We start from the raw sequence: 13526 nt of genomic DNA on the forward strand, positions 1-13526 counted from the left end.
CTTTTTTTTAAGTCAAGTGCATTTTCACATCTTAATATCATAAAATTTTGCCTGAATTTCAGTTATTGAAGTTTAAATATCGCCTCTCTCTCTCTCTCTCTCTCTCTAGTAAAGCGTTCTTTTCTGTTGCTAATTGCTTCCAGCAGAACTCCTTAAGTCTATTAATGAGGAAAAAAGGAGAGACGTTTTATCATAAACCTCTGAAGGCTGTCTACTCCTTTTTTCTTAACTCCATTTGAAAAGGGATTGCAGGCATTCATTTCTTTTATTTTATTACCCGGCTCCATGACGAAATATCTACATTGGCAATAACACAATTTGAATTATACAATCTGCTGAGAAAAAACAATTATTTACATCTTGAAAGTCTGGCGCTTTCTCTCCTGATTTCCTATGGAAGGAATCGATTGATTTATGTCTTAAAACTGGCGTCACAACATCTAGGTTATTGACGCCGTCCTAAGGAAGGGAAAGGGCTCCCTCTTGAGGCAAAACGACTGCCTTTTATCTCATGACACTAAAATGTTGCCTTCTTGGCTGAAGGATAGTCCATATTATTCTCAACTCTCTCCTGTTGTTGATTAGTCCTTCGCTAAGTACGTTACGATGTCTATTCATAAGCAGTCCGTGAGCACGCGAGAAGTTTGTCCTGTATCACTGAAAAGGGTGTTCTTCTATTCCTGGTGTGAATTATACGAAAGAGAAATTTGCTTAAAGTTACAGGGTCATATTGAGCGTGTGATAATCTGTCCTAGTTATTGAATGGGCAGCAAAAACTATAAATATCTTCAAAGAAGAAAACCCATCTCAGTTTTCAATGAGTATCAGACTTGTGTAAATAGGCAGTCATGATTTGCTAAGTCAGTCTCAGAGAAATGGATTTATAACTATTCAGTTTTCGTCTTTCTCTTTGTAAAAGAAGGAAGAAGAAGGTTACGTAAATACAGTACCATGATAGGGTACGAAGGTCAGGAGGCAGATGCATTGCAAATGCGCCATTCCAGTGAAACACGAAGAGTGAAAGGGCTCTTGACCTGAGGTGCAAACGTTCTCTCTCACACACACGCAGTCATGTAGGAAGAAGTAAGCAAGCAAGTATTTTGCGGTTAACTGGCCTCGTAACTGTCGTGTTGGGCAGAAACCGGCGAATTGGTTGATCTGATCTTCCGTTGTAAGTATGACTGCATATTTGGTGTTCATAAGAGAGAGAGAGAGAGAGAGAGAGAGAGAGAGAGAGAGAGAGGAAAATGTGTTGTTCTCTAGCAAATACTGACGGACGGAAAATTGGGGCATAATTCTTTAAAATCTATTCCATAACAAAAACAAAGAGAATATATAAATTCAATACGGAACAAAGCATTGGCAACAGAACTGGCCGGAAACAGGAACAGAGACTCGGTTGCCTCCCTTTTAGTCCAGGATGTCAAAAATGGAATCAGAACTCTCCATTTCGTCTTGAAGGATCCTCCCAGAGTAATTAAGACCCAAGAACTCTTCAGCTGCTCTTCTCAGCCTCTTCTCAACGTCTCAAGTAACTCTCTCAAGATCTTAAAGATCTTATGTCTAAAATATTAGCAATTGCTTTGAAGTAATCTTGGGAAGCAGAGGATGTGCTTTGGGACCTGTAATCCTCAAACAAACAAACAAACAAACAAACAAGCATTCAAAATGAAATCAAGAAGGTAACAGCGGAATTGCAGCAAGAACAAAATAATAATGAGATGAGTAATGAAGATGATAGTAATTATTAATAAAGGCAGACAGACAGAAAGTTATGTAGTCTTCTGAGAAACCAACTGCACGCGAAACATGCTAAGAGATGATAAAAAAGCCAAGTATACCTTAGTTTTACCAGACCACTGAGCTGGTTAACAGCTCTCCTAGGGCTGGCCCGAAGGATTAGACTTATTTTACGTGGCTAAAAACCAATTGGTTTCTTAACAACGGGACCTACAGCTTATTGTGGAATCCGAACCACATTATAGCGAGAAATGAATTTCTATCACCAGAAATAAACTCCTCTAACTCTTCATCAGCCGGCCGGGGAATTGAACTCTGACCCATCGAGTGACAGTCCGCAGCTCTATCGACTCACCCAACGAAGAGCTACTAAGAGATGATGACTGCACCAAATGAGCAACCACTATTCCCCGAAAGATTCGTATGATGACTTATTACTTCCATGAACAGGCCATCAGGGACAGATATTCTGAGCCAAAATAGGTTTTCTTTCTCGAACGTGCTCAGGGAACTCACCAACTCAAGATTTTGAAGCAAATAACCCCTGAATTGTACGTAGTTGGTCAGTGAATAAAAAGACCCAATTTTCCGTGAACTGAATTTTCGAAAAAAAAACTAACTAGTTCGTTCTCGTGTTGTGTCTCTTTGCTTTGCTTTGACAGCGCTGCGTCAGGAAGTGGTACGAAAACAATACACTGAGACTCTCTCTCTGTCTCTCTCTCTCTCTATCTCTCTCTCTCTCTCTCTCTCTCTCTCTCTCTCCGCTACTTCGTCTGAGCATTATCATAGTTATAAAAATATATTCCAAAATAATATTCATTACACATTTACATCATTTCCAACTGAATAGATTATTTATTGTTCTCCAAGTATAAGCCCCCATAGGAGGGTAGCGCTGTCAGTGCACCTCATGCGGTGCACTGTAGGCGTTACTGAAGATTCTTTGCAGTGTCCCTTCGGCCCCTAGCTGCAACCCCTTTCGTTAATTTTATTGCACCTCCTTCCATATTCTCTTTTTTTCATCTTACTTTCCACCCTCTCCTACCAATTGATGCATAGTGCAACTGCGAGGTCCCCACCCCGTTACACCTTTTACACCTTTTACTGTCAATTTCCGTTCCAGCACTGAATGACATCGTAGGTTCCAGTGCTTAGACTTTGTCCTAAGTTCTATATTCAATTCACAGTTATTACTAAGTACCTTACAAAAGAAAGGGAGGCGGTTATTCCAAACCATATAGGTGAAGCGGAGGCCTGTTGTGTCCTTTGCAACCTGTTCCTGTTCGGTCCCACGTGTTGATCCAATCTCTCTCTCTCTCTCTCTCTCTCTCTCTCTCTCTCTCTCTCTCTCTCTCTCTCTCTCTCTCTCTCTCTGTCAAGTGGCGATGCAAATCAGCCCCGGTCATGTCTTCCATTTGGTACGTCGGCTATAACAAAGATCTCCCCCGACAGACATTGTTCATTCCACTCTGAAATTCACCGGTTCTGTCTTCCCTGGTTGCTCGGCCGGGAGCTGCTGGGAAAGCTCCTGTATAAACTTATTAGAGTTTGTGTTATGAATAGGATGTCCTGATGGACCATCGTAGGCAGCCGGTCATTGAATGTGCAATTTTCTTCTTTATAAGGCGCACTATTTTGACATTAGAATAAACACTGGAGTTTAAGAGTACGCAAATGTACTGACTTTCATCCTTCACATGCATATATAACCGCACATGCACGAACGCAGATCTCGATAATTCAATAAATGTAAAAGTACTGGAATGCCACAATGAATCACTCAATGAATGATTACCCTTTGAAAGGTTTATGATAAAGAGCCTTTCTTCTTCCCTCATTAAGACGCTCAAGGAGCGCCACAAGAGGTGATTAGCACTAGGAAGATTGCTTTACAACTATTCCGAGAGAGAGAGAGAGAGAGAGAGAGAGAGAGAGAGAGAGAGAGAGAGAGAGAGAGAGAGAGAGAGAGAGAGAGAGAGAGAGAAATTTATTCCTTAAAAGTCGGAAAGAATTAGATGCTATTAAGTTTTAAAGAATGCCGTTTACTTTCAATGAGAATCCGGGATATAAGGCGTACACCAAAAAAAAAAAAAGTCCATTTTCATACTTTAATTGAAAGTTCCAACCGCTGAGGGTTTGTTCTTGCCTTCAAACTGAAGTTAATCTAAGTCTGTCGAAGAGAATAATGTTGCAATTTATTCATTCAGGTCATATTCTGAAACCATTTAACAGGAACTCTTGAAGGGAAATAAGCAGAGTTCGACTACGGAGAGAAATTGGCAAGTTGCTGGAAACTGGAAGATATAAGAAAAGGAGGAATTTCCTAAATATCATTTAGTTGTTTATTTTAGTTTCAGTTTACTCACTCAAAATTGCGATCACATGCCATTAGTGCTCGCATATAGCGTGAATAACTATTCCATGAATAACTGAAACAACCTTGAAATTGAATGACTTTTGCTACAGTTACCTTTTAGTTAAGTTATTAATTTACCAATTACTGACCAAAGAAGCGTCGCGTGCAAATTTGCATTTAGATTCGTTGAAACGAATATTTCTGAGTTTTGATGAGTCGTCAGAAGCTTCCGTCCAAATATTGACTAGAATTGGAAACACACACACACACACACACACACACACACACACACACACATATATATATATATATATATATATATATATATATATATATATATATATATATATATATATATATATATATATATATATATATATATATATATATATATATATATATTACTAAAAGGACCTCATTCTAGACTGGTTGTAGAGAACGCCTTCATAACTTGCGCCAACAACACGATGGCAGGGAACACCGGAAACGGCTTTGAAGACAGCATATCTAGAAAAATCGTATACTCCACAGTAGCAAGGAAACGAAGAAAAAACGTAAGAGAACGCACGGAAAACGGTCACCTAGAAGGAAGGATCAGAGAAAGACCAAGGTCAAGAGGGGGTGGAGGTCACACAGGAAGAGCTAGGCGATTATAGGATTAATAAAAGTACCCAGCACACAGATATAAATACAGCTGGACTACGCGTCTGCTCATTGTACGGATACTTGATAATGTGGACTGTTTGTCCAAGAAAGCTTGTAACTTTTTGAATAAAAACTCCATTAGATACCATCCAGTTTGAATGAGGTCCTTTTAGTAATTCTACTAATGCACAGAACAATTGTGTATGTGATAAAGTTAATATATATATATATATATATATATATATATATATATATATATATATATATATATATATATATATATATATATATATATATATATATATATATATATATATATATGTGTGTGTGTGTGTGTGTGTGTTTGTGTGTGCGTCTATGTTATTGTTTATATGAATATTCACTTGGATACTGATTTGTTTACATTTGGTAGCGTCATACCAGTAAGGTCTTTGTTATTTCCATTTGGATATTTATGAAGGTGCAGAGATGTGGCACCGCCAACCATCACAACAGAAACTAATCAGTGAGATGAGAAACTTGAAGTGGTGTTGTAGACTAAGTACAGACACAATAAAGATGGAGGTTACCTAATGAGCTTTATGCCTGAGCTCGTCTGAAACCACAGAGACAGCAGCCATGCCATTAGTTGCCACAGTAAAACAGTATTTTGCTAAATTAATTTTTATTCAAAACTCATTTCTAAGTTTTAAAATCAATTCTATCTTTCGGAATGCCCCCCCCCCTCTCTCTCTCTCTCTCTCTCTCTCTCTCTCTCTCTCTCTCTCTCTCTCTCTCTCTCTCTCGTCCACCATTTTGACAACCTTTAGGAAACAAGGCTATTCCTTTCTGAATCACTGGAGTCAATTCACGTTTCGTGGACGGAATGAACTGTGGTGTCCATGGCAATACATCAGTTTTACTCACGATTCAATACACTGTTTAGTCTTTGTTAGAAGTCTAACATTCTTATGAGAGAGAGAGAGAGAGAGAGAGAGAGAGAGAGAGAGAGAGAGAGAGAGAGAGAGAGAGAGAGAGAGAGTGAGTATAGATATGATATTATTGGAAAAATGTTTATTAGCCTAATGCTGTTATGTCGAACTTGCAAATTCATTATTTACCACAGAAAAGACGAGACAATTTTTTTCAAGATAAGTTCGTCACGTTTCAGGACTTATATAGAGCAATAAAAAGAAGGCTATCCAAACGTATGAATTCGTGAAGGGGTGAGATTTGACGGGGGTGGGGCGGCGGGGACTGGGCAAAGAACGCCAAGGTATCAGTCATATCCAAATTCTAAATAGCGGATCGATATACGGAACTCTTATTCTGGAATCTAGAAAATCTGCAAAGAAATCAATTAGCTAGCAGAATTTGACGTTCCATTTTTGTTCCAAAATGTTCCACGTGGGGTTCTGCCTTCCTGTTCTCAAAAGTCCTAATTAATTTTTCTGCTAAGGAGAACTCATCTAGGAAATTTGTTTTTCTTTTTCTAGAGAAGCCACGAGGCCCATTGTCTCACAGCGGTTGCAAAGAATAATGTTAAATAGCTTAATAGGAATATAACATTTGCCCTTGGGGAGGTCGACTATTGGGTTGGAAAAGGTGTTCAGTTATTCAGCCAGGAGAGACAGACAAAGAAAGGGTGAGACTTGACAATTTACATACACATATTACAACATATGGCTGATATTGTCAAGAAAAACATCATCGTTCTCGAATGCAATATGTTATTGACATTAAGTGTAACTAAAACTCCATATTCAGGTCGTCCAAGGCCTCTCTCAAATTGTAGTACAATGAAAGCGATGTGACTTGATATACAGTCGCTTTCTCCACATAGTCACGATTCTACTTTGGGAACTGAAAACCATTGGATTGTTATATCACACTTTCTCTCTCCTTCACTCTGTCTCTCTGTCTCTCCATCTCTTCTCACACACACATTTCTAAAAATAATCTCTCTCTCTCTCTCTCTCTCTCCTTAAAACTGAATTGAAAATCTTGGAAAAGTAAACCTTAAGAAAGCGGACTTGCTCAATAAAAACAAAATAAAAACGAAAATAAAAGTACAATCGAAAAAGGTTTCCTACCCGTCACTCTATTAGGCAGGTGTTTTGTGGCAATGAATATTGATGTTTCATATACGAAGAAGAGTGGCAGCTATTTTTGGAGAGGAAGTTCGTCGACAGGACTTTATCGGGAGGACTATTTATCATGGAACCTGTCAGAGTAGTTGGACTTTCCCTTATTTTCGGAGCATTAGTCTTGACACGGAAATTGTCGTGACTTTACGTAAGTATTGACCTCTTGAATTCATTTTTACACATGTATGCAGTGTCCTGTATACCTCATGCAATGCTGTATATGTAAAAGAAGGTTTGTCTTGAAAGATTATTTATATTTGAGATTTTGTTTTCCTTTTTCACTTAATCATCTATAGAGGAACAAGAGGTCTGAACACTTCCTGTACAATCCTTCTCTAACACTGAAGACTCTGGAGAGTCTCTGGCACTGAGAGAAGCCTCTCTTCAAGGAAATATTAGGCTCTGCAGATTAGCCTGCATGAAGATGTAAAACCTGGCAGACTTATTGGCGCTTTTTGTAAGTCTGTTTCTTCTACGGCTATTTCGGACACTTTTATTCTAAGTCTCATCCCAAAAGGATGTTATAATAAACAAATCCATAGTTTGCTTCCATATAATTTTTGTAAGGAAAACTTTCTCTTCATCTGTTTTTGTTTGTGGGTAAATAGGATCTTGTTTGTCCGCACTAGTTAATATTGATAACGGATGGGAAAATACCAACTTTCAGTTACTGTGTTTGATAATAAGCCTTGATAAACACTCCAGTGGAGTTGCTGTCAGTGCCAACTATCAAAAGCGTTTGCGGGACTTCGCATGTGTTGGAATATTTGAAAAATCTTCTAGTTTTACGGAAACTAGACACATCTGTAAAACTTCACTTTATTTCCACGCGTTCTCTTGCCTTTTTATTTTTATTATATTTATTTTTTATTCATCATTATTCGATATCAGTTTCTGTGATATATACGAACACATGTTCATGTCACTTCGATCTCCTCTCCCAATGCTACAAGAGACACTCTCTCAATTGAATTTCTCTGTGAATGGATAGTGCGATAGGGAATGGACAAACGGAAAGATTCGTTCCCTTTGTATACACGAGGTTTGATATTATCGTCTCTTCTACTTTCCTCCTTTCGCGGAATTCGAGAAGGAAATAAAAAGCACCCGCAAGCTTTTTCTGACATTCAGCGTTGAATTGAAAGCTTCATGAGGCCCAATTACAAAGGAAGATCTTTTAAATATCATTTTTAAATCAGCGACAATTAACTTGAGAGAGAGAGAGAGAGAGAGAGAGAGAGAGAGAGAGAGAGAGAGAGAGAGAGAGAGAGAGAGAGAGAGAGAGAGAGAGACTTTTTTTTGTAATGATTATGGAATGAAAAGTAGCATGCACCAGAAATAGGTTCACTCCTATAATCCCATATTAAAGGTGAGTTGTAAACATCCTTGCCTTAAGACAGAAGGAAACATATCAACAGAAAATAAAATAAACAAACAGGTAAACGAGGAAAAATGATACAGCCTAAGCAACCAAATTCCTTTATCTCAGGTATCTGAGAAAATTGATGAGTCCTATTTTTCATCACTGTTCAAGATCTAATGCAAGGAGCAAATTCCTTGTGCCTGAACAGAGGCCGAATACTAATGAAGGAATCATTCTCTTCGCAAAATGAGAAGTGAAATCATCCAACAACAAAACACTTCCTGCGCCAAAGGAATTCCTAAAGTTCTCTACAAGGGCCCATTACATTGTCTAATTGGTCTTATATAGTGACATACCCCTCTGTCTTCTTGGGGATGATGACCTAGACATTGTGCCGCTAAACATTAGACTGCAGGGTTTTCAGTGACAGCATGGCTTGCACAGTATCTGTCATCTGATCATATTCTCAAGATTTGTTCAGATATTTACCGAAGAAAAACCGTCAGGGTTTGACATATATTTCCAGTTATTATCGAAGTGGTTATTCAGTGCCTCGTCTATGATTCGTTGCGACTGTATAATCAGACTTTTGATGGAGTATGTGTCAAACTAACTTCCCTCTCAAGAATATAACGATTGACCATCTCGGTTTGATTGCCAAAAATAATGGTAGTGGTTCCTATGGCCGTTCAGACTGAGCAGGTAACCCGGGTAAAGGGACTCGAAATTGACTTTTTTAATCTTGCCTTATTTCGCCGTATATGTGACCTCGACAGATAGGATGTAAAATAGTTTTGTGTGCATAGGAATACAACATTGAGCTAATCCATTGCCTCTGTGTCGTGGTCTTGAGTATTGAGATGTAATTAAGTGCTTGAAGTACACTTGCCCACTCTTCGGGTAAAACTGCCCATCTTAATTGAGGTACTGATTCAGTCAAGCATCAGGTATGAAATTAAACATGTCTTTTAATAGCTTGTATATGAAAGCTCCAGTGTATTGAATTTTTACACGTTTTCCATGATATGTTGTTAGCACAGTGACGTAACTCTAGTTGGAAATAAGCCTCTGTAATTCAGCCAATCAGAGTGTCGGTTCGTCCTCTTATTTTGACAAGGAGTATCACGGACAGTTCTGATTGGTCAAAAGGCTGTTAAAGGCAGTCGGAACTTCAGCAGAGGACTGAAAAACCAGTGCAGTGTTGACTTGTGACTGTGTTTTCGTCCGTTCTGGATTTCTCAGTAACATCTGTGGGATTTTTCCAAGTTTTTGTGAAAAAAAAGGTACGTTTTGTTGTGGTTTGGGTTCATCCACTGAGCGAGGTCGCTAGTTTCAATCTAGATTGATAAAGTTGCGCAGCTGAAAGCTATCTAGAGGAAAGGTTATATGGCCGACCAGTTTCCAGTAGGAAACTGGACTTGAGTTCCAGTGATACTGCGTATAGGAAAATGATTACTGATTTATAGAATAACATTTCCCGAAAGAGGCCGATGAGAGTGACTAGGCAGTAGGATGAAAACCCCGGGTTTTAATTTTATCTATATAGGACTTTCATAGGTCCTCATTTAGCCTAACAAGAAGTGACTATTATGCGATATCAATTGATGGTATGGCTATGGCTGGCACGAATCCCCCAGACTGTATGTTCTGGAATGAAGGAAATTAGCCTTGTATTCCTGGCAGTCGGGTCTTGGGTGAAGAGAACCGATCTTGTTTTCCCGACTGTATGTTCTGGAATGAAGGAAATTAGCCTTGTATTCCCGACAGTCGGGTCTCGAGTGAGGAAACCCGATATTGCTTTCCCGACTTCATTGAAGTAGATATTAAAATGTTTATTACATACGGACGGCGGGATATATGGTAATTCCATTATGGGTGTTGTTAATGTACCTTGTCTGAAATTTTTGAATGTATTTGTCATAGTTTTTGACAGCAAGGTACAACGAAGATCTCGGTTATAACAGGTTTCCTCAGTAAACCTTTGGTGAAAATTCGTTTCCGGTCCGAACTCCAATTCCACATGAGGGCTAGTACTAACCACGGTGAAACAGTGATTCATCTATACAGTTTCGAGGTGTTTATTACTAGCCCCTGGGGGTCAAATGTATTTTGCCATGATTAGTACTAGACCCCTGGGGATCAAATGTATTTTACTGTGTTTAGTACTAGCCCCTGGGGGGATGAAATTTATTTTGCCGTGTTAACCCTTGGGGTATCAAATGTATTTTGCCATGTTTAGTACTAGTCCCTGGGGGTGAAATGTATTTTGCCTTGTTAACCCCGGGGGGGATCAAATGTGTTTTGCCATGCTTAGTACTAGCCCCTGGGGTCAAATGTATTTCGCTGTGTTTAGTACTAGCCCCTAGGGGATCAAATGTATTTGCCGTGTTTAGCTCCTGGGGATCAAATGTACTATGCCGTGTTTAGTACTAGCCCCTGGGGGATCAAATGTATTTTGCCGTGTTTAATACTAGTCCCTTGGGGGGTCAAATGTATTTTGCCGTGTTAACCCCCTTGGGGGATCAAATATATTTTACAATGATTAGTACTAGCCCCTGGGGGTCGAATGTATTTCACTGTTTAGTCCCTGGGGATCAAATGTATTTTGCTGTGTTTAGTACTAGGCCCTGGGGGATCAAATATATTTCGCCATGTTTAGTACTAGCCCCTTGGGGATCAAATGTATTTCGCCGTGTTTAGTACGAGCCCCTGGGGGTGTTGATGTATTTCGCCGTGTTCAGTACTAGGCTCTGGGGTGGGGTCAAATATATTTTGCCATGTTTGGTACTACCCCCTGCGGGGGTCAAATGTATTTTGCCATGTTTAGTAGTAGCCCTTGGGGGCTCAAATGTATTTCGCCATGTTTAGTACTAGCCCCTGGGTGTCAAATGTATTTCACCGTGTTTAGCCCCTGGGGATCAAATGTCCCTTCAAATGTCCTTAAGTGCATTGCACAAAATTGAAACCCAAAAAAAATCCTCAATCATTTAAATATATTTTGTTTTTTATTGTGATAAATATTAGTTTGAAAGAATTATGTATATAGAATATTTTTTTTCATTTACGAAGATTCGAAAGATGTAATAAAAAATCGAGTAGGAATGTTCAGACTGGAAACGGGCATTATCCGAACTTTTTACAAGGCGATGGTGCCTATAGTGATGAATGCGATGATGTCCCAGGTAGGTATATTGTAGGATTTCTCGAGAGGGGCGACTAGAAAGCATTTTCTCCTTTTCCCATCCTTGAATTATGTCAAGAAATTCAATAGCACAGAGTAGTGTCGTCAGTGCACCTCATGCGGTGCAGTGTAGGCATTACTTAAGGTACTTAGAAGCGTCCCTTCGGCTAGCTGCAATCCCTTTCATTTGTTTCACTGTACCTCTGATCATATTCTCTTCCATCTTACTTTGCACCCTCTCCTAATAATTGATTCATAAACAACTGCAAGGGTTTCGTCCTGTTACACCTCTCAGACCTTTTTACTGTCAATATCCGTTTCAACGCAGAATGACCTCATAGTTCCCAGTGCCTGGACTTTGGCCTAAATTCTATATTCTTCTTCTTCTATTCGTCTATAAAAGTCAGTAAGTGGAACTGGTTTAAATTCTATATTATTCGTCTTCTATTCTTCTATAAAAGTCAATAAGTGGAACTGGATACAGTACATTACACAATCCATGAAATAGCCAAAATCCATATTCTGTAATTAAAAGCCAATGCCAAAAAAGATAAGTGATTTATTGAAATAAAAATTACATTAATATTTGCGTGCTGTTTAATTATAACTTCCTCCCTTCAACCCCTGACTGAAATTCTGGCCAAGCCTGTTTACTGTATCTTTGATGCAATAAAACTTTTAGTTTTCTGTCCGTCCGCAGTTTATTCTATTCTCACTCTTTTTTTTTTTTTTTTGTCTGCACTTTTTCTGTTCACCCTCAAATCTTAAAAACTACTGAGGCTAGAGGGCTGCAAATTGGTAAGTTGATTATCCACCCTCCAGTCGCCAAACATACCACAATGCAGCCCTCTAGCCTCAGTAGTTTTTATTTTATTTAAGGTTAAAGTTAGCCATGATCGTGCTTCTGGCAACGCAACAACGCAGGCCACCACGGCCCGCCGAAAGTTTCATAGGCCGCGGCTCATATAGCATTATACTGAGACTACCGAAAGATAGATAGATTTTCGGTGGCCTTGATTATATATAAGTTGTACAAAAAGCTCGAACGGTCCGAAGAAACTTCGGCTCATTTTTTACTTGCTTATTGTACTGCCGAGAAATATGAAGTTTAAAGTCTTAAGGATAGTTTAGTTACGGGTTGAATACCATATTATTTCAAAGCCAGATTTATTCTGAAGAGGGTAATGGCAAACATTTGTATTAAGTATATTGTATAACGGTTCCTTCAATGTTTTTGCTTATATTTATTTTAGTAACTAGCTACCATAAGGTAAATCATATCGGCGTCACAATTAGCGTTCTGTTCGTTGCTTGCTGCAAGAACGAGCGTGTCTGAATTGGACAATGTCAGAAGTGTTAAGACCAAAATGGATTCTATGTTTTTTTTTTTTTTTTTGCACGAACGTTGTATATTGTCATTCAAAATGCCACCCATTCCCCTCCTGTCATCTTCCTCCTCCCCCTCACCTTCCCTCCTCCTCCTCCTCCTCCTTCTCCTCCTCCTCCTCCTCCTCCTCCTCCTCCTCCTCCTCCTCCTCCTCCTCCTCCTCCTCCTCCTCCTCCAAATGTTGACGACCTTCCTTCGCACGGGAAGGAAGTTGGATGGATTTAAAAAGCTTAGGTAAGACAGAAGACAGAGACAGACTTATTGAATGACTAAGTCTCTCTCTCTCTCTCTCTCTCTCTCTCTCTCTCTCTCTCTCTCTCTCTCTCTCTCTCTCTCTTTCTTTCTGGTTCAAGGGTGGCTGTTCCCACAATTAATGTTTCCTTCATGACGCTGTTTAGACTTTTCGTGTACATCTTAATTCCTTTCATTCTCACTGTCGTGATCGTCCATCCATACTCAAGCCTCTCATTTTAGCGAATCTGTTTATTTCTTATTTTTCCTTTATTTATTCCCTCTGTATTTATTCCCTCTGTATTTATTTCCACTTATTTACTCTCCATAGCATTGGATATCAACAGGACAGCCTGTTAAGATAGCTCGTTGTATCCCAGTTACATGGTATGTACGTTTAGTTTTTCCATTTTTACTCTGCCTGGGCATTTCAAAATAGCTGCTGGAGACTTCAGTAGTAAGGAGAGAAAAGTAGTTATCTGCGTGTCTTACTGGCA

General features: G+C 39.2%; 2 long non-coding RNA genes across 2 annotated transcripts in view; one reads left to right on the plus strand and one right to left on the minus strand.

Annotated features, from left to right (window-relative positions):
- Positions 1-13526, minus strand: part of LOC136853098 (uncharacterized) — a 415134-nt gene that overhangs the window by 357559 nt on the left and 44049 nt on the right. The gene's annotated exons all lie outside the window — the stretch shown is intronic.
- LOC136853099 (uncharacterized) overlaps positions 9376-13526 on the plus strand; it is a 28128-nt gene continuing 23977 nt past the window's right edge. Inside the window, exon 1 of the long non-coding RNA XR_010857341.1 lies at positions 9376-9513. This is a non-coding gene — a long non-coding RNA (uncharacterized lncRNA). The remainder of the gene's footprint in view (positions 9514-13526) is intronic.

The sequence above is a fragment of the Macrobrachium rosenbergii genome, chromosome 26 (assembly GCF_040412425.1).
Source record: "Macrobrachium rosenbergii isolate ZJJX-2024 chromosome 26, ASM4041242v1, whole genome shotgun sequence".
Classification (NCBI taxonomy): Eukaryota; Metazoa; Arthropoda; class Malacostraca; order Decapoda; family Palaemonidae; genus Macrobrachium; species Macrobrachium rosenbergii.